The sequence below is a fragment of the Dysidea avara genome, chromosome 5 (assembly GCF_963678975.1).
Source record: "Dysidea avara chromosome 5, odDysAvar1.4, whole genome shotgun sequence".
NCBI lineage: Eukaryota > Metazoa > Porifera > Demospongiae > Dictyoceratida > Dysideidae > Dysidea > Dysidea avara.
In genome coordinates, this window is record NC_089276.1 from 6,878,713 (window position 1) to 6,901,434 (window position 22,722).

The following is a 22,722-nucleotide window of genomic DNA, read 5'->3' on the forward strand; positions in this document are numbered from 1 at the left end:
CAGTGTATTGTGAACACACTAATAGGTAGGATGAATTTCTGTTAGTGTGACATTATCACTCTCCACTGTGACTGAGTTACCAGCAGCTCTACACATCACTACAGAGTTGGAATCAGTGTAGTTAATATTAGTCAGAGTGTAGCTGTTACTGATGGTTTGGCCAGAGGCTGTTCCATTCTCAGAGGAGACCATGGCACCATTAATGTACCATGTGAAGTTTAGGCCTGTGGTAGACTGGACACTACACATCTAAGTGACATTGTCACCAGGAAATGCCGACATGTTCATTAATCCAACAATGTTGTCTAATTGTTTGACAAAAATACATAATATGTTTTCCTTGTAACAATGAATTATATAAACCAGTACATTGTCAAGCATATAACTTATTAATCTTTAGCAATATTCAGTGTTATTTTACTGTGCAGTTTTATTCACACTCATGTACACAGACCTACATACTACTGGTTAAGAAACAGTACCTAACATAAGAAGCTTTTGATTGGTTCCAAGATAGTACACTAGAGTCTGAAGATATTTCAAGAGTTGCTAAAATCTCTGACCCTTAAAACAGTTACTACACAAAAATCTAAAATACCTATGTTAAATGTACGTGAGCATTCATCTCAAGCATTAGAGCACAAATGTCTTGCTGTTATATCAGTTTAGATTATATTTGGGTAAGGAATCTCATATACCATCATTCATCTCTTGTTTCACTACTATTTATCATTTGGATCCCTACTTCATTACCATATAACCTAAACATTTTGAGGGGAAAATTTTTCGAGGTTGAGCAGTGTTGCTAAATTTTTTTTTTTTTGCAGATTTGCAAAGACTCCCAAACTGTATTACACTATATGGAGGTCTAAATATTTCAAGGATAAAATTTTTTTCTGGCAAAATCAGCAACATTTTTCCTCCTCAAAATATTTAGGCTATACAGTATCTAAATTAATAATTTTTACATATACTTGTTTGCTTGGATTTTTGTTATAGCATACAACTATACAGATGTGACTGTTCTATTAAGGTGACTGCTGCATTAGAGTATCTTGAGTTGGCCTTTCACCTTCCAGGGTGTTTGTCACATCATATTTTCACTGTGCTAGCATTATAAATACAGCTAGACCAATAGTAAAGGGTGAAGTCATCATGATCGCGTAATTATATTGTTATGAGGAGTGTCTCCGTGCTTGATCATTATTAATAATCTGTTAATGGGCATGGTCTCAATCCAATTATGAAGTTACAGGTATCTACCAAGCATCAGCGCCTTAGATAATTTTTATGATGTCTAAATATGCACATGCTGATAAGGAAAAATTAGCACCTCAACATTTCGTTGCATGAAGTAGACGACAACTAAGCCTGATTGAAGATAAAAGAAAAGATTAGGCGCAGGGGAAACACACTCGTCAATACCTCAAAAGGCACATCCCACTGGCGAGTTTGCTATTGTGTAGCCGTGCACTACTTCAGTTGGCCTGCAGCCTTGCAACTGTACATGTGGTCAAGGCAGGCAGGCAAGCAGACAAAAATTCAAGTTTGTGTGTGCGTGTGTTTTTTTAAAAAAAAATTCTAGCTATATCCTAAGTATACTTGTTTTAATGCTGTATTTGATGTTAGATGGACTAATATTATTCCGTAAAGGTGATTTTCATCACGTAACATTTCTCTAGGGTGATTTTAAAGGCAGAATTTTAGGCAGCATGCATAACCTTTGGAACGATCTCTACTTAAACAGTACTACCATGGTATGGACTGTGGTAGAGATTATAGTATATAATCTTCATGTGTAGGCAACCTCCTTTGTTTCACTATAGTTTTTATTTCCTTGTATTTACAAGTCATAAGGTATGACTTTTGAATCCCATGGGCAACTGTTGCCCCCTCACCATATCAAAACATATGTATGGGATTTGTCAAATCAAGCATTTTCAGGTGGTTCACAATTATGCATTAAATAAATCTAACGTCTGTTTAACATCTGTTTTGAAACCTCAGTTTGGTAAAACAGGCTGATCATAAAATCTCATCATTCCTTGTCTAATGCAAAATACATGTATTGTACACTACATACAAAAACACTAATTTACGACCTTTAACTCACAAGTCTCTACAGCACACCATACAACAAAAGAAAGCCCTTGAATTTTTCTATCCAATGCCGACTGTGAAAATGTTGCCATAACGACAGTTATTTACTGCTGATGATGACATAATACACGCTCCATACATTAACCTTTTGGAAAATTTAATTATCTCGGTGGGAAAATCCCAATTTACAAGTTGCTATCCTTAACCAAATTCGCTAAATTTGGTATCATTCTATACGCAGCGAAGGATGCTTAATAAGACTCCAACCGTACAAATTGTTAAGCAGGTTAGTTTACAGAGATATGTTGAAAAACACGTGTTTTACGGGCATTCTAAACACATACAAACGCGGTACAAGGCTCCTTTTTAGCCTCCCCTCCAGTACTACACAAAGGACTTACATATAAACCGAATCACCTTTCATCAAGGAATCTGATAAACCAAACTTTGTGTCTGTCAACCAGAGTATGTGGAAGTTGTGGTGCCTTGTTTAGAAGATGGTGTTATTTTATACAAAACGGGTGTAACCTATTCGGAAATCTGGAATATCTTACATAAGTTTGATATGCATAGAGAAAACTACAAGCTTATCCTTTTAAAAATTGGAGCTAGAAGTTACTTTAGACACTGACACCTACAAATAATGGGTTGCTAGGGGCAACCATTAATTAACAGTTTTCGTTATCATGAAATTTGTCAATTCCAGCAATCACCCACCTGTTACATAAGAAATAGAACTCAGTGTGCAATTGACCACACTGCAATTGGGAGAATTGCAATAATATCCCTCGCCATTATCAGTGTAGTTGACATTTAATATGCTCAATGTGCTATTATGCACTATATCTCCCCCACCACTCACACCAGTTGAACTTTCCTCGTCAGCATCCCCTGCAAGCGTCATGCTAGTGTTGGTTGATCCGTCCAGTCTCGTCCACTGAAACGCCACGTTATGGACGTCTGGCTCGACCAAGCTGCAAACGAACAATACATCTTCGCCAGGATAAACTGATACGTCGCCAGAAATAGCGATGGCTATACAAAAGAGGACACGTCACAACGATAACTCGCGCAAGTTTGCAAACACAAAACACATCGACTAACGCGGCTTATTAGCAGAGACGATTCCAGTAAGAAATGCGAACGTTACAATAATCGACATGGTTGTTCGCCGCAGCTTCATATTACAAGGATCCTCTCTGCGACTAATTGGCGTGCTAAGAATCTTTCTGAAGCAACCAACAATCAAATTACTGAATAGTCCATAGGTACATACTAAGGTAAGTAAGGGGGTTTCCGGACAGCTGGGTATTCCGGACACTTAGTTTTTAATCTGCTACTGAAGGATGGAATAGAAATCAATCAGGCTATGGTTTAAGTACCTAAGTACCCTACTTGTGTACTATAAAATACTAAAGTTTTGTTTCGATAGCTTTAAGGATTGCCGAGATACATCACAATTCGCTTGCGCGTGTAGAATGTTTTTGTGTAAAAAACTTTTACCGGCTACGCATGTTAACAGGAGATTGAGGGCACCGTTCATAATTCTAAGCGACCATAGGCTTAAGGGTGCTCTGTACAGTTACACGTATGGCTTCTGATGTTAGCACAGCTGGAGTTTACTAATGGATTCCCATGGTCACCAGTAATTATCTAATTAGTCTGTGGCTTGTTTATTGCGTGGCGCGCCCAACAAGAAAATGTCTTTTATGATGAAATAACCTGCCACAAACGAAGAAAGAAGAGCAATGTACATGAAGGAAGCGTAGTAAGTGTTGTATCTTCTTCATCGTGGTCTAATGAATATAGCGATCCGTAATTTACCGACTATCTTCCGGTTACGCAATTAAGAAACAATAACTGTGGCCACAGAACAGCTGCGGGCGCCTCAGTTTCTACACCTTGATACTAAAATTAGAACTAGTTCGTCATTTTAGACCCGATAGGCATGAAAATTTCAGATGGGCAAGCATGGTATTTATGCATTAAAAGAGCGTTTGTCGTTTTTTGATAGCTCCTTCTGGCGAAGAATGGCGTGGAGGTAAAGAAGACTGATTAGTGCCAGCACAAAAGCGGAAGAAGAGTATCTGATGACTGAGAAGCCAGAGAACAAAAATAGAAACGCACGTTTGTTTGTACAGTTTTCAATAATGTATTTTTAAAGAATCAAGTCTCTAGAGCATAAACTGTGGGACTAGTTCTAGTTTGAAGCGAAAATTTATAAGTCACCTTCTACAGTGAGTTAAGACATGGGATTTGAACTAAAATGTGCAGTAGTGATAGCTTATTGCAAATAAAAAGAGTTTAGTAGAATAGTTCAATCCATTCGTAAGTTATAGGAGAAAATCAAGACTCACGGTAGTGAGTCGCGCGGCCAGTAAAGCAGAAACGCGCGCCGCAGACAATAAATGACGCGACCACTACGTGAGGATTTTACAAGAACGAACGTTCTCAAATTTGGCCTTCCTGTAATCCACCCGTCACTTACGCTATCCCTCTGAAACTCTGGAGTTGAACTCATCGTGTCACTAGTAACTACCACACAAGCAGTGAAGCAAATCCATGCCGATTGTTTCGTGATCGAGATTGCCGACATGAAAGGGGACGTTTCATTTTTATTTTTATTTTTTTTTTTATCGCATGCGGTTAGACGCAACCGCAGGTGTATGCCTTGCGTTCCTTTGTGCATTCCGAACATTGATCGCCCTGTTATCGCTTCAGTATTCACTCAATCACCTCAAGATTCACATCATCGATTTCACCATACATGATTACCCTACAGTCGTGATTTCAGCACCAAACGAAGTTTCAGTCGTCCTCAGTCGACCTAGAGGCCAAATACAAATCCCAGATTGTTGTTTTCCGCAATACTCGCTTGGCACGTAGGGCAATGTGTCTTTAAACTGTTCTGAAAGTTTCGTTCAGATTGAAACATTTGTTTTCGAGAATGGCTAGTTTGAAATTTGAATTTAGTCGCCCCCACGTCATTTGCTCTCTAAGAATTTTACTCGGAATTTAAAGAATGACGCAGAGCACAACTGCGGTCTCTGGGTATTGATGAACTGGCGCTCTATGTAGTTAATCAGTACATATAGCCACCAAGAAGTGTGCTGCCATAGATTATAGTCCATAGATATAGCTAATCTATGGTGCTGCATACCATCCTTCGTTTTGAAATTAGTCGCCCCCACATAATTTGTCCTCTAAGGGCGCGGCTTAAAGAATGACACAAGAGTACAACTGCGGTTACCAGTTGTTGACACAAGCTGTGAGTAATTAGCACATGTAGCTAGCTTAAAAGGAAGTGTGCAAAATCGCCTAATACAATTGTCACCATGCATTATTGCATTTTATAGCACCCCCACACAAAATTACACATGTAATTACAACATACAGAGGAGACACATGAATACCAAACACTTTTCACAACAATAATGTAAGAATTGTACAATAATGACTGTAATATAACTGCTATGCAAATGTTTTCCAGTGGCCCGCCATGGTAGCAAGTCTCACATGACGGCATGTATATTCATCCAAACACAATGGGAGTAACGAGTGAGTATGATGACAACAAGTTGGTATGACTCCATTTGTAGAATCCAGATGAGTGGGTGTGGCTCCAGTATGTCTAAACGGTTAACAAACATTCCTGTTATAAATACGTGCTAGAGTTGCAATATAATAGTATAGTATTTAAATGCAATAATACATAGTCTCCATTGCATCACTATCAAACGACACTAAGTGGAGGATATTGTTGCATCTCTAGTATGTACACTCTATCAGTACAACCTATCTTAATGGCCACTAGTATAGAAAGACAACCACTCTTGAAAAGCCAATTCCAATTGAGAATTTATACACTGTTACCTGCTGAATGAGTGAAGGTGGCAATAAACAAGTTCCACCGTAATTTATACACGTGATCTGATCCTGTATATTCTGTCAGTGGATGAGATCCACTTGGCCAGGACAAAATGTGACTCAAGTGCCCTGGATGATCCATACTCAACCAACTTATGACCCAGTGGCACAATGGAACTGACTATTTATAGAGAATACAATTACATTTATTTCTAAGATGTGTGGATGTGTGGACACATTACAACACATTACATGTACATACAAGACACGCTACGTACTGTTTTAGCATTTCAAGTCACCACATTATACACGTACCAGTCAACAATGCTTCATAGTGCCCATCAGTAAACCTGAAGAAAAGTTACGAAAAATAAAAATTCACATAAGTACAATGAAACCTCATTAATATGGCAGGCTGTGGGACCAAAAAATTTGGCCTGAATAACAAGGTGGCCTTATTAATGAGGTCATAAGTAATGCTTAGCTATATTTGGGACCTACTAGAGGTGGCCAATATAATGAGGTGGTCTTATTAAAGAGGTGGCCACTAAGTGAGGTTTCACTGTACATATAGTTCACAATATTGTGAACAATATTAATGGTTAACAATATACACTGAAACCTGCAGGTCACTTCTTGTGGAAGATTGCTCTCTACACAAAATGACACATTCAGAGATTGTATTTAGATGGATGATACAGTAACGCATTGTGACTTCAATACTCGTGATGTGTCACTGCTAGGCAGCAACCATATACACGGCACTGCCACATCGCACTTGCTCGCACACACAATTTTGCTAACGATTTTACAAATTGATAATTAAGGGGTGTGGCAACTAGCTGTTTCCCTTCTGTACAAGTGGCCACCAAGACAGGTCCACTGTGGATGAAAGCCAGGCATTAGATATTTGGTATTTCATGTGTTGAAGACATTCCAGGGCTTCTGGTAGTCTCAAATCTCACCACAGTTTAACTCAGGCAGTGTTGTGGTCACCACTAAACTACTGGAATGCTGTGTTATGTTCATCTTATGCTTGGCTACTATATTGTAGAACTGAAATGGATACTCTGAAAAATATATCCTATGGATAATGACTTCATCACTTTCTTCATCAGGAGCTTATAAGGACCAACAGTGAAACTTTTTACACTTGGGGCTGACAGTCAACTGCCTATGTCTGAAGCAGTGCTTTTGGTGCTCTAACAGATTGGCTGCCCCCTTGCTGCCAGCACTCACTGTCTCATACGCTGTCATACACTAAATCCATCTCTATAGCCAGTTAGAACAGCATGCTTCTTACCTTTTCTTAAGGCCGCATAATGCAGCCACCTCTTTAAAAGGCAAGGTTAGAAAATTTTGTCCCTACGGCCTGAATAATGACCAGTTTTCACTGTACTATTAGTGATTAGTGATCATGGGGGATAATTTATTAAGATACTAAGATATACAAACGCTACAACCTCTAAATATAGCAGTAAATTTTTTACCCTGGTCCAATGTCTCATAATAATCGTGACTTCGTGAGAGACTCTACTGTGACAAGTACATGTTTATCATGATATGTGCTAATCGCCTTTTTACAATTAAGTTTTACAACACAAATACATGTATAGTTAAACTCACCAATTGCGACTAAATCCCTTCAACACGAAAAGACAAATAATGAGACAACCTTGGAGACAACAGCCACACAAGCCTATTCTGGTGCGTTTATTTAGTAGTAATATAAATTTTAAAGGCGTTTATTTACAACAGGACATAATTACGCGCCCCTCTATTGTCTCTGTACATACTTGCCTTTTCTTTACTATTCTCATTTCATTTCACAAGATCTCTTGGCAGGGGCGTAGCTTCTTCACTTGAATTAGTCAATGCTTGAAGTAGATCGAGATACTCTAATAAAACAGTCACATTTCTACAAGTGCCATATTTTTATATTGTAAAGTCTGTAAGTAGCTAGTAATTTAAACTATACAATCCGATGCTAAGCAGAAGTTGTAACTATGCTAAATATTGATTGCTGTGTTCAGCGGTGGAGCAAGTAGTTGATATGAGGGGGGCTGGGCTGACCCAGACTTATTTCTATAGTTTAGTAAGGTGAGACCAAAAAAAAAAAAAAAAAAGGTCGCAACCAACTGACAAGAGCTTCCACCTCACCAGCTACCATTTCTAGCTGATAAACTACATAAAAATCCTTACATAGCTCGCTACACACTGAATACTTTATTAGAGTGACTGCTCTATTAGAGTATCTCGATCTTTATCACGGTTTTCAGCCCCACTCCAAGAAAGATAATTTCGGTGTGATATCATTCTGAGGGGGGGCTAAGCCCCCCCCTTTCCGCCGCCTATGGCTGTGTTACAGCTGTTTTGTGACTGCTCTAATAGAGTATCTTGATCGTTTCAATGCAGTACAAGATGAAAGGCAAAGTGTTGTTAAGGGTTTACTAGTTAAAATGGGTGTTAGTTGACTGCAGTTGCATGCCACTAACAGGGCCGTCCAGAGAAATTAGAGGGCCCAGGGAAAAGAGTTAAAGAGGGGCCCAGGGGCAAGGAAGGGTCTAGATCCTGACTGCTCTATTAGAGTATATCGATCTTTCTTTAAACAGGTATTCAAGTGGCCCCTTTCAGGCTGTGGTAGGGGGAAAAATACCCCAGTTACCCCCAATGTGGGCGGCCCTGGCCACTAAAATTACAGTTATATTTTAATATTCTGTCACTGTAATCTGGGGTTTCTGTCAAAACCATGGAAACTACTGACTCACCTACTGTTATCAACAGTGCATTGCTTATTCTAACAAAAAGTATTGAAATCCCATCCAAAAACAGCTTATAGCTGTAAAAAAAGTGCGCGTCCAAGTAAAGCAGAGTTAACTGCGACAAAAAGTAATGATATCATAATGCGGCCATGTGCGAGGTGTGCAAGTTGTAATATTAGCTAATCAGATAATACAATGTTATTGTTAAAGTGTTAATGAGAACTATGTGATGCTGCTAGTTTTGAAGTGTGTGAGCATCTTCATAAATGCCACATAAATTTAATTCTCAATAAAGCAATGTGTATAGATTCTCTGATAGTAATAAATAGTTTGAGTTTGGCCGCCTTTCCTGTATACAGCAATGCTACGAACAAAGGAAAGGTGGCCAAACTCAAACTATTTATTACTATCAGAGAATCTATACACATTGCTTTATTGAGAATTAAATTTATGTGGCATTTATGAAGATGCTCACACACTTCAAAACTAGCAGCATCACATAGTTCTCATTAACACTTTAACAATAACATTGTATTATCTGATTAGCTAATATTACAACTTGCACACCTCGCACATGGCCGCATTATGATATCATTACTTTTTGTCGCAGTTAACTCTGCTTTACTTGGACGCGCACTTTTTTTACAGCTATAAGCTGTTTTTGGATGGGATATAATTTACGGGAAGCCATACGCGCAACTGTACAGAGCACCCTATATACAGATTAAAAACAGTTCGGGTTGATTGTCCATTCTTTAGAGTTCCTACCATAAAATATTCTCTGTGAAGCAGAAATTGAGGCACTGGCCATCTTGAACAAAAGATTTCTAGCACTTCCTTTGGAAAATAGGGATACTTGCCAGGTAAAATTTATCACATCCTTAATTGCAGCAATAGAACTAGGTTGAAAATGGCCCAAAACACTGACTTCCACAGTTCTGTAGCTTGGTACATACCATACGCGTACAGTACGATTTTCCGTACCATACGCGTACGGTATAGGCATACGCGTATGGTACGTACCATATGCGTATTATGCCTTTTTTTATTATTATTATTATTATTGTTACTGAGCAGACAGCACAGCTGATATGCTCAGGAAAAGAAAAGCAATCATAAAATGAATTTAGCTACGTAGTTACAAAGATTACAGTTATTGAGTTCTATACAATGTTTGCAGTTCCGCTGAAAAAGAGTCAATATTGTTGCTCTCAATGATGGAAGATGGTAAGTTGTTCCAATCCTTAATTGATCTGGAGAAAAAGCTCTGTTGGTATGAATAGGTGGATGAGTTTGGTAGAATAAAACGATGTGGGTGATATAGTCTGGTGGATCTTGTCATTGAAATAAAATGAGGAGGAATTGACAGTAAATAATCTTGATGTATAATTTTAAAAAGTGCTTGTAATCTGGATATTTTACGTCTCAGCTGAAGGCTTGGCCAAGAAAGATGCTGTAACATAGCTGTGACTGAGCTGATTCGATTGAAATCATTTAGGACCCATCTAGCTGCCCTACGCTGTACTTTCTCTAGCTGTTGAATATTGTTATGGTGGTATGGGTCCCAGATGACTGCAGCGTATTCCATTGACGGTCGTACTATCGTAAGGTAGGCTGTTGCTTTGATGTTAGACGAGCAGCAACTCAGATTGCGTTTCAAAAAGTTTAATGTTCTATTGGCCTTAGCAGTTATATTACTAATATGTGGAGACCATGATAGTTTGTTGTCCAATATAACACCAAGGTAGGAGTGTTGGTTTGATGTACCCAAGTTGTGATTGTTTAGCTTGTAGTTGAAAATGATTGGTGATAATGATCTGGTAAACCGCATAATAGTACATTTGGTTACATTGAATCTTAATTGCCACTTAGTTGCCCATTCGTGTAGTTGATCAAGATCATGCTGAAGTTGAATGGCATCCTCCTTGGTGGTGATAATTCTGTAAAGTAAACAGTCATCAGCAAAAATTTCTCAGTGTCTTCTAGCCTTGCCATCACCTAGTTACAATGGGCTATCTTTACAAGCATTTCTAGCTTTGCACTGCTTGTGCAAAGCTAACAACTTGACAAATGAACTTTGTAAGTGTTATCAGTTGTGCAACATGGCCCCTCACTGTCTTTGCATCTTTATCTATTATATACACTCTTCTTCTTTTGAGGATCCAATTTATGTTTGCGTACTTTTCTTGTTTGTACATACTGTAAGTAGCTAAACACATTGTCCCATCCACAGTAAGTAGTGAGTGGTTACAACACACTTAACAATTAAACAATGCCAGATAATATATATATACATACATTCATTACTGAAATATTCATTAGAACTCATAAACTCACCATAAAATCTCTGCCATGTTATGTTTTTCTCAGTAGGCAATGTGCATGCCTCATTCAATAGCAAAGATTCAGTTTAAAAAGAATTTGTTGCACATGCAATTAATTATGCTAATAATGCTACGCTACAACTAGATTTACATTAATTTGCAAACTGGAATATTGCTTTCTCTACAGTAAAATCTCTTTGCTACCTCCCTCGATGTTATTGTATCAGAATTCTCCAGATCTTCCTCTGTTTGAGCAATCATTACATTGTACTTCTCGAGCTCATCTGATTAAAATTGTCTGCTCAACACTCCTTTAGTGCGTGCCATCAGGCATAAATATCCATTTTTAAGTGGAAGCTATAGTGTACTAACAAATTAAAGCTAAACAATAGATTATGTAACAACAATAGAATAAAATATTTAATGAAATAATATGCATATATGTGACCGTAAAAAATTGGCCAATGGATGCAAATTAATTAATATGGCTGCTATCACATATTGTGGGTATTGTTCTATAATTGTAGGGAAGTGTAGGCTCTTGGGCAAATCTTTTATAAGCAGAACAGACCACTGTATATAATATTATTCATCAATAATTGAAAGCACACAATAACAACTATAACTCTTACAACTACAGCACACAATATTAATATTACAAGTATATGCATAATGAATTATTACATCATGTCACATCATTACATTACATCATAAACTCTATTACAGGTATGAAGGAGGAGTAGCATTATGTAAGTAGCATTATGTAATAATGGCCTGATTTTTTGAATTTTCTTTATATCAATTAAACAATGGATCATGAATCCAATAGGAAGTAATATATGTGTAGCAATTGTAGCCACAATGTACTGCGTGGAAGAAGAAATAAAAATAAAAATTTACAATGCGTTTTCAGTGTATATGGTTGCTATGCAACAGCTAGATAATTAACTTGACTATTCTAAAGAACATACATTACTATAGTATACCAGCTTGTGGACTTTCAAAGTAATATATAGCATTTCCACTGTGGAGAAAAAAAGCACTTGTGCATTCAGGAGTGGAAGGGTAGAATGTGACAGTTTTATTATCAAAGTCAACCACTCATATTATTGTGAAATATTACATCATCTGCAGTTTCACAATTGGTGTAACATTCCTGGAATGTCAACAATCTACAAACAGTACACAACACTATTAGTCAGTCAGCAACTTACTGCTTTCCAATCCGAAACATTGTTTCAAAATGTATAATAAACCTATATCACCAAGCCTGGAGTTTGATTGTGGGTTTAATTTCACTCAGCTGAAGCTACCTTAAGATATATATGGGCCCCCACTGATTATCTTTTTCATCTCTCTACTGTTCACTGGATTAATCTAATGGAAATTCTATGAGTTAATGTTAATCAAGAGTTTTACTCTTGGTTGATGCAAATTGGTTACTTTATTGATACAAACATACTGGCTTTGTTCATCGACTTGAACTGTCACTACAATAAATGTGTTTTTGTGCAAATCACGCACACACACACACACACACACACACACACACATCACATACTTCAGCGAAGTATGTGATGTGTGGGAGATGATGGTTCACATTTGCTAACTAATGGACAAATGTGGACAATCATCTCCTACATACAGGGCCGCCCACAGGGGGGGGGGGGGGGGGGGGGGGCAACTGGGGCATTTTGCCCCGGGCCCCAGCCTAAAAGGGGCCCCAGGAGGCCCCATGAAGGGCCCCTTGAATACCTGTTTAAAAGATCGATATACTCTAATAGAGCAGTCAGATCTAAATTCTCTAATAGAGCAGTCACAGTATTCTTCAGAGGAGCAGTGTAACAAACTTATAGATAAGGAGATATGGTTGGTGAGGGGTAGTTAATGTCATTGTTAGCAGGTTATGACCTTTTTTTTTTTTTTTTTTTTGGTCTTCAACTTACAGCTTGGGTGAAGTTGTGATTCAGAATGGAAACCTCCTTGCCTCTGGGGCCCCACTTTAACTCTTTGCCCTGGGCCCCTTAATTTCTCTGGGCAGCCCTGCCTACATATCACATACACTACAGGTACATGTGCATGCTATGTACAGCACATTTAGGGCATACCACATAATTATGCACGGATACACATTTTATTGTAGTGTGTCTGTGTAATGGCTTAGCACAAGCATTAATTCTAGAGCCTCCCCGGGCTGGGATCTTTTAGACCACCTTAGGTAAACTTTAAGTATTACATATATGTAGATATAGTTTTTTTGTTTTTTTTTGTGTATTGTAATTTAATTTACCTTTAGTTAATGTAAGTCTTGCCAGGGCTCCTGTACTGATCCATCAGCACATGGTACCCCTGTGTCTAGGCCCCTGTATGCTTGTAATGTATATTTTGTCTTAATCATTAAGACGTTTATTCTCTCAATACAAAATAAGTTTATTTATAGCACATAAAAATTGATGCTTTTCTATACATCCTACTACCTCTAAATGATAAAGGATGCCATGTACACCAATATACAGTCACACTGCTTGTCTTGTGTGCTTCACACACTATATCCTGAAAGTGTGCCTGCACCCAAAGGGTGTGCTGCTGGTTAAGTGTGCTATGACCACCTCAGTTTTAACAGTGTAGGTTTGCATCATGCAGTAAAGCAAATTATATCTTAATTACAGTAAAGCAAAATACATCTCAGGTCTAGAGAATAGAATAGCTAATCAGACCAAAATATGATTGCTCTATAGAGGTATATACCTAGCTAGCTCGATCTTGACTGAATTACAGAAACTGCTAAGAGACTAGCCGGGCCCCTTCCCACTCCCTCTTCCCCAAAAAGAAATGAAAGCAGAGTGCCATCCGGCATAGTCAATAGGTACGACAGTGTAAAAACCTTCTGCTTGATATTATATACAAAGCAGGTTAGCTATAGCCTATACTCAGATGGTACGATTTTCCGTACCATGCATACGCGTATGGTTGTACCGTACGCGTATACGCATATATGGTATGTACCATACGCGTATGGTACAAAATCAATCTCGTTATGTACAGACTTGCTCAACCACAAAGTTACGTAATACAGGAAACTGGTTGATCACGTGATCATCGCACATTGCTGTTGTGGTCAAACACGTTTTCTGCGTAACAATGACGAGTGAGTGACTTTACAAAGGAGATAAACTGGTGACTGTTATGAATATGGAAAGCACCTTGATGGAAGGTACGGTAACTCACCCCTGTGTTAAACTAAATTTGCAGTGACTTGCGTATGCACACATTCAAAGGCGTAGGAACGATTTTCAGAGTGGGGGCCAAAGATAGCCATGACCAGTTAACCATAAACCCATTCCACAGGGTCCCATTGATACGGCTCCTCTGTACCCAGTTCATACGTACGTTTATATAAAGGTGTTGTGGGGTGTGTTATCACTAGCTAACAGCCCTACACCTATACTGCATAGCTATCTCTTCACTCCCTACACCCGCCGCTATGCTCCTCTACACCTACTGCATGTGCTTAATGCATGTATGTATCACATGAGAAATCATGGTCACATCAAGGTCTTTTCTTTATGCGAGCTTTACGTACTTCACACTAGAAGGATTACAGCATTAATAGTTGTTATCGACAAAGTGAAACATCGTTACCTTTAAGGAACTATAAGCTGGGATGTCTGTTCTAGCAGGTGTTCCCAAACTGAGTGTAGATCAGGTGAATACTACACTGCATTCATGGTTGGCCACTTTGATATTCCACATCCTTGTTTGTTTCTCTTCATAAATCAACTTCACCACAAAGTCTTAATAATGTCTGGTTTAATCGTTGGTAGTCAGCAACTCCCATACACTCGTGCACTACAGTGTGACTGCCCTCTTAGACTTCGATCTGTTACCACCCTCAATTTGAGTTCAATCTTTCCCACATCACGGACATGACACTCTTTCTACTGTTCAAACTTCTCACTGCACGGGATCCAGGAAATATTTCAACAACAGGTATCATGTGCAAGCAGAACAGAAATAAAATTACAGGTGCTTTTGTGTTTAATACAGTGCCTCGTACAGTACAATGAATGGGGTGGACCAGGGGCGGATACAGGGGGGGTCAAAGGGGCCTCTTGACCCCCCTCCAAAAATTTTTAATATACCAAGATCGAGATACTCTAATAGAGCAGTCACTCTAATAAAGCAGTCACAGTATTAGAATAGTGTGTAGTGAGCTATTTAAGGATTTTTATGTACTTTATCAGCTATAAATGCGTGGTTGGTGAGGTGGGCAGCTATTGTCAGCTGGCTGTGGCCTTTTTTTATTATTTTTGGTCTCACCTTATCAAACCAGAGACAATGTAGTGCCTCAGTTCATTTTTATCCCCCTTTCTATAAGTCTGGATTCGCCTCTACGGTGGACTGGTGATGCCACACCCCAGAGTGCTTTTGCATGATGGTTGTATGGCTTCTCGTATGGAGGTATGCATTTCTGTGTGTGTATATAACTTTGGCTGATTGGCTACTAGTACTTGGCCCAAAAAGTGGGGGGCCAAATCATGCTTTTGAAAATAGTGTGGGGGCCTGGCCCCCCCCTGGCCCCCGGTTCCGATGCCCTTGGACACATTCATAGTGATGAGTAGTTTGGCGGCGCCCACCCCATCGCATAGAGTAAGGGCGGGTGCCGCCAGACTAAGTGATGAGCAAGTGAATCACTATTTTGCCTCGAGCTTGTAACTTATACTGAACATAATGTATGGCATTGCTATCAGGTGGTTACCAATGCGCTTGACAATGTCATGCATATTTAAACTGTAAGCTCACTGGTTATGTACACGTGGGGCAAGGTCAAGGACAAGGTTGAGATTTGAACTATGATAAGCACGACTGAATCTCTGCTTTGTGCTGTTGCAGTTTCACCGTAAATTCTTACTGGTGAAACAACATAACCAAATGGTTAGGACAGTGGCTTGTATGCCCCATGATGCTGGCTGGTTCATGCTGTTGCAGTTTCTTGCACTACTTACCATGACTATAACTGGTTATTATGGAACTTTGAGACAGTTTCTGTCCGTGTTAACCTCCTGCAAGTTACTAGTCTTGTGCAAGGTGGATTTGCCCGCACATACTCAAGTGCTTAGGACACTTTCCCCAGCAGATTCAAGCCTAATAGAGCTCTATATGACATGCTTAATATAATGCTGCAGAAATGTTCATTTGATATCATTTCTCTTGTAATGCTGTGTACCCCCGGACACTAAACAAGACTATGGGACCGGCCATAATTGACGCAGTAAGATACATGAATTATAGTTTAGCTTTTTTCATTGTACCAGTGATAGACATGATGTCATGCACTCATCCAGTATTTTCTATAACACAAACAGAGTACATATGCAACAAAATTTAATATTTTATCTTCAAATGTTTAGTAAAACACTTGTTCGTATTCTTCCTATTGTGTTGTGCGTATTGTCCAATCTTATATCAATTGCTTTATTTTACAGATTATTAAAACAAGATGCCACAGAACTTGCCAGCTTGAGCAATCTTAGTGTAAGTGTATTTTGTTTGTGATCTTACAATAGACCATATGCAATCTTGGGGGCATGGCTTTGTAGTATTGATGCAAGAATATTATAGGGATGGGCAATTATCCAATTATCATGATTATTTAGTTGGCAATCGTCTAATTTTCATTAACTAGTGATAATTAAAATTGGCAATTATCACATAATAATCGATCATCTTAAATATTTTTGCCGTTTAGTTGAATATTTTAGGTTTTTTTTGTTACGGTACAGTGGTTAAATGTACAATAATTGTGATAATGGCTCATGACAATAATTGTACGACAGAAATGTCAATACCCTCCCATCCCTAGAATACTAGTCAAACTTCTCAGATGTTTCCTTAAGGTATTTTATAGCTACACATACAGATTATTGTACACAAGTTAGTACTAATATAATTCCCTACCCCAGGAATTAATAAACCCAGGACCAAAGACCTGCAGGGATCTAGAAATTTTATATGTTTCCTAGTGTTTATGCATTCTATTGTATTAGATGCCTCTGCAAGTCACAGTGTCTCATCTTACATAGTCATAGCACTTCTGCACCATGCATCACATGACGTCTATCATCAGGTCTGGACTGGCTGCTCACTGGTTACAGCTGGCTTTCTGTATGACAAGTACACTAGTATTGCTTAACTGGAGAAATTTTGTGTAACAATTTTTCCAGGAAACATTTTCAGTGAAAGGGTGACTGCTGGCAAGAGCTGCTGGTTACACAAGCAGTTTGACAAAATTATAATAGCCTTGTGTGCTTCATGTGGTGCATGAGAAGTTAAACTTCTAGTATTTATTAATATTAATGGTGTGTATGGTACCTGGAGGTGTGAAAATGAGCACCCATCAGAATGGCCTATGCTAAGCAGTCCAAACCCTCTTTCAGTGTAGGCATTAAATGCTAGGGATTGTGTGAGGCACCATGATATAGAATAAGTGATCTGGCCATGCAAGATGGGATGCTGTGACTTGTAGAGGTAACAGGCATGAATGTGAAGTACCAATTGAGTTCTTCATTTCCAGGTCCACTGATTATACCACCTCATATTATTTACACATTACATATCACAATAATAATTATAATTTATTGTTAGCATTTACATTCCAGGAAGTGAGAAGTCTATGTGATAGATGATGATGGCCTATTAGTCAGTCCACTCGCTTCAGCACTGATAAGCCCCCTGCCTATATTATGATGAAGAGCCTTAGATGATCTGTAGATGTCCTTATACCAAGAAGCTTAAGACGGCAATCAATCTGCAGCAATTGGTGACTTAATTATGAATTAGCCAATTACGACATGAAACTGACAATTCCTTTGTAGCATATCTAAGTGTGTAATACATATTATGTTTATGTATAATGTACTGTAATGATACAATGCAGGGAGTGAAAAAACATAATGAAGCGTCCATTTATATGTTGGTATTATTCTTCACTTGTATTGTACAGAAGTGTTTGTGGAGCCATCTAGGGACTTGCAATCGTCATTTGCAACACACACTTGAATGTTGCAATAATATTTACACAGTCAGAAGTTTTGTGCTCCAAGTATGAAGCTTACACATCTGGTTGATGTACATGTACTGATAGTACATTTGATAAGCTTGTCTCACCACTATTTCATTGATTGTGTTGCAAGCCTTGATTATTGCAAGTGCATCATTTTGAAAGAACCATTGCATCACGGCAGTGAGTGTTATGAAGATGATGTTGACTATAGAGCTGAAACAAACATTCTGTATACCAGTGTGTGGCAATGACCATAATACAACAAGACATCGAGATTGGGAGAATGGGCTGGAGCGCTGTAGCCTTGTGACCTGACCCTTAATCTGTCATGTGAGATCACATGACCCTCCGAGATTGGGTCATGGTAAATGTGTACCCCAACATTTATGATAAAGCTCTAGCTGGTACATTTGGTGGTATGCCAATTTACCCAACACCAGATGCCCTATATGATCCCTCCTAACTGATATGCTACAATGCAGCCCATATCCTACTAACCAGCCGTAGTTTGGTACTATGGACCTTTGGTGGGATAAAAAGTTTCCAGCACTGCAAACATGCAATTAGTGATAATGCTGCTCCTTTACTGCCCTGCTATAGCATAGAATGATCTAGAACAGGCAGGCTGCTACATATGGTACTACCCCAAACCTGTTGATACCTTCTAATGAATACCACAATGCATAGTGATCAAGCTAACCCTACCGTTTAGATATTTACTGAATAGTGCATAGTGTTCAATGCTAGTTCCCATCTATTAATGTTATTATGGCCACCTTCAAGTTAACCTTTGATTAAACTTGTAATATGCAACAGGTCTGAACAAGTGACAAAAATATACACAACTCAATCGATATGACAAACAAAACTTAGTTACAGAATAAGTTAGAATACACACTAATATAAACCAATTGCATCGTGTGTGGTGTTTTCCCATAATCTCCAGAACACCTATATATCAAGATGACAATTGCTAATAATCATAGAAATAAAAGACCACTAAACACGTTACAGAAATTGGACAATCAAATCAGCAAATGAAGCCAAAATCTCACTAGCCAAATCAACACTATTGCAGAACTTCCCAGAAGCATTTTAGGTCACTCTGAAACCACGCTAATTTTCCAGTGACATTGTAAGGCAGAAAAACGACAATCTACATCATTCTTACAATAGCACTGAATGAACTAAGCAAATGACAATGCTCGATTGATGATTTGATATCCATATGGTACAGTATATACACAGCTGACAATAGACTTACCTCAGCAGTATGCACATGACTCCAATGAATAAACATTTGTGTGCCACTAGCACCTATTATAAGAGGAACATTCATCACTTGTGACAACAGTTGCTGGTCTTAACTAAAAATCAACACAATAAATTATGAAAGTGAATTTCACGAAGAGTGGAATGAAAGTTGTTGCAAAGCGATAGGATCAACTACCATCGAGTTATCAACCATTTTATAAAGGTATGTAAAGGGTTTGTGTGTTTCCTTACTGAAAAGTTATTTTCACGACTAGTTTTGGCTTCACCATTAATTTTAGTGTTAGGGTAAAACCCTAGGTATCATTTTGATCCTTGCTACATCATGAGTAGAATGATATAAATTGCATAGCCATAGGAGGGACGAAAGCTTCGAAAGTTACAGCGCTTTGTGCAAAGCATGTGTATTTATTAAGTGTAAATCCAGTTTTCTGGATTATGCGGGTTTAAGGGTTAAGCTGTACAAACAGCAGTGTAGTAGCTAGCTAGGCATAACTTCTATTAAAGCAAATCTGTAATGAAGAGTCCACAGAGATGGGCTCGCATTGCTTGTTAAAGGGGACAGCCAGATCTTGTGCCCGGGTAATTCAGAAAGCTAGCTATACCCCGGTGTGTTTTGTAACATATCTCTACACAGTGACATAGCTAACAATGGCTATAGGCGAGGAAAAAAACCAGGACTATTTGCCAAATTCACCTATGTTTTACACTGCCTAAGTTACGGTAGCTTTCAGACCTTACCCTCTAGGATTGTGATGACCAACAGTTTAGGCCTTGCTTAAAGGGTGGTACAAATGTGAATGTATGTTGGTGGTGGGGTAGGGGGCTTAAATCAATCTCCTTACTGAGGACACTGTATTTGTTGTTATGGACTATGTGCAATCTAGAGCATAGTCTCATATATTCCTGAGAGCAAGAAATTCTATACTGGAAAATTTTTAAATGCTCATACTCTTGATGAAAGGAACATCCGAGAAGTTACTATAGTATTCTTTCAAGACATTCTGGTTACAGATTGCACACGATCAATACTACAAAGCCATGCCCCCAAGATTGCATATGGTCTATTGTAAGATCACAAACAAAATACACTTACACTAAGATTGCTCAAGCTGGCAAGTTCTGTGGCATCTTGTTTTAATAATCTGTAAAATAAAGCAATTGATATAAGATTGGACAATACGCACAACACAATAGGAAGAATACGAACAAGTGTTTTACTAAACATTTGAAGATAAAATATTAAATTTTGTTGCATATGTACTCTGTTTGTGTTATAGAAAATACTGGATGAGTGCATGACATCATGTCTATCACTGGTACAATGAAAAAAGCTAAACTATAATTCATGTATCTTACTGCGTCAATTATGGCCGGTCCCATAGTCTTGTTTAGTGTCCGGGGGTACACAGCATTACAAGAGAAATGATATCAAATGAACATTTCTGCAGCATTATATTAAGCATGTCATATAGAGCTCTATTAGGCTTGAATCTGCTGGGGAAAGTGTCCTAAGCACTTGAGTATGTGCGGGCAAATCCACCTTGCACAAGACTAGTAACTTGCAGGAGGTTAACACGGACAGAAACTGTCTCAAAGTTCCATAATAACCAGTTATAGTCATGGTAAGTAGTGCAAGAAACTGCAACAGCATGAACCAGCCAGCATCATGGGGCATACAAGCCACTGTCCTAACCATTTGGTTATGTTGTTTCACCAGTAAGAATTTACGGTGAAACTGCAACAGCACAAAGCAGAGATTCAGTCGTGCTCATCATAGTTCAAATCTCAACCTTGTCCTCGACCTTGCCCCACGTGTACATAACCAGTGAGCTTACAGTTTAAATATGCATGACATTGTCAAGCGCATTGGTAACCACCTGATAGCAATGCCATACATTATGTTCAGTATAAGTTACAAGCTCGAGACAAAAATTAATAGTGATTCACTCGCTCATCACTATGAATGTGTGCATACACAAGTCACTGCAAATTTAGTTGTGAGTTACCGTACCTTCCATCAAGGTGCTTTCCATATTCATAACAGTCACCAGTTTATCTCCTTTATAAAGTCACTCACTCGTCATTGTTACGCAGAAAACGTGGTTGACCACAACAGCAATGTGCGGTGATCACGTGATTAACCAGTTTCCTGTATTACGTAACTTTGTGGTTGAGCAAGTCTGTACATAACGAGATTGGTATTCTTCAGCATAAAATAATTATGTTAATCACGTGATCACCTTGCAAAGAGTGATAACGCCACGCAGGAGTTGCAAATTTATCTTTAAGCTCTCAAAAAGTAAAAATCTCAACATATAGCTGCCTACTCACAAGTGATACAGCAACCGTAATGTAGCTTAGCCACCGTTTGACTCGCAATATCACTCTTCAGCTAGCAAAATAGCCTATTTTTATTTTTATTTTACCGACCTACCGACTTTTATTTGGCTGAATTTCGCCCGAGAAACAAAAGATTTAGTTGAAGTGGCCTAACAATGGCAGGTACCGTAGTACGTACGTCTTTTTTAGTGGTGTCCGGAAACCCCAGCCACGTACATTTTTGACAATTTCTCAAACTGCAAATTTAAACTGCTCTTTCTCCTAGTACCCTATACTTCACCACCCACAATTTATACCACCGATAGCCTAGCTCATTAGCTACAATTTGGCACTAATCATTTTAAAATCCCTTTTTCTTTCGAGGAGGAATGAACAACTTTCTAATGCGTGTGCAAACTTTGTCCGGAAACGCCCGCCCCTACCTTAGTATGGCGCACCGGGCGCACCTAAGGTTGTATGGAGCACGAGACCAGGCACAACTCACCTGTACGAGTGGAATAGCTACGTAGCAATTAAAAAAAAAATATCATACAGTACCCGGGTACAGTACTGCTGCACTATCACGATGGAGGTTTGCACTTTCTGTGGTATACCTGCATGATATCAAGAGTTCATAATATGAACTCTTGCTGATATTGTTCTGGGAATACTGGATTACATTACTTATAAATAAATTAAGTGTGATGAATTATGCACCTATCAATGTATTGCCCCTCGGGCGTAAGTTTTAAAGGGGGAATTGACACGCCTGAAACTGCTGCCCCACTTGGGGCCGATCGTTCATTAAGCTCCCAAATATTTTTTATTGTAACTTTCTTCGCTATGTCAAATCCCGCGTTGCAACTGGAGTCAACGGTGGGGATTTGACACGATAGGTTTAAACTGCAAGGTTCCATTCAACTTAAGCATGTATTTATTTACTTTATAAAACACTCTAATTACATTTAGTCCATGTGTAGAGCTTGAAACTGGCAGAATGCAAGTTCAAATC

At 38.7% G+C, this 22,722-nt stretch overlaps 2 long non-coding RNA genes across 2 annotated transcripts; both read right to left on the reverse strand.

Annotated features, from left to right (window-relative positions):
- Positions 1-5,427: 5,427 nt before the first annotated feature.
- On the reverse strand, positions 5,428-8,941 carry LOC136255398 (uncharacterized). The gene is made up of 3 exons (XR_010700878.1): positions 7,594-8,941; positions 6,246-6,317; positions 5,428-5,731 (listed from the first exon to the last, which is right to left on the reverse strand). It is a non-coding gene; the product is annotated as an uncharacterized lncRNA (long non-coding RNA).
- Positions 8,942-18,934: 9,993 nt separating this feature from the next.
- Positions 18,935-21,563, reverse strand: LOC136255392 (uncharacterized). The gene is made up of 4 exons (XR_010700865.1): positions 21,403-21,563; positions 20,485-20,533; positions 19,381-19,433; positions 18,935-19,067 (listed from the first exon to the last, which is right to left on the reverse strand). It is a non-coding gene; the product is annotated as an uncharacterized lncRNA (long non-coding RNA).
- Positions 21,564-22,722: the final 1,159 nt, after the last annotated feature.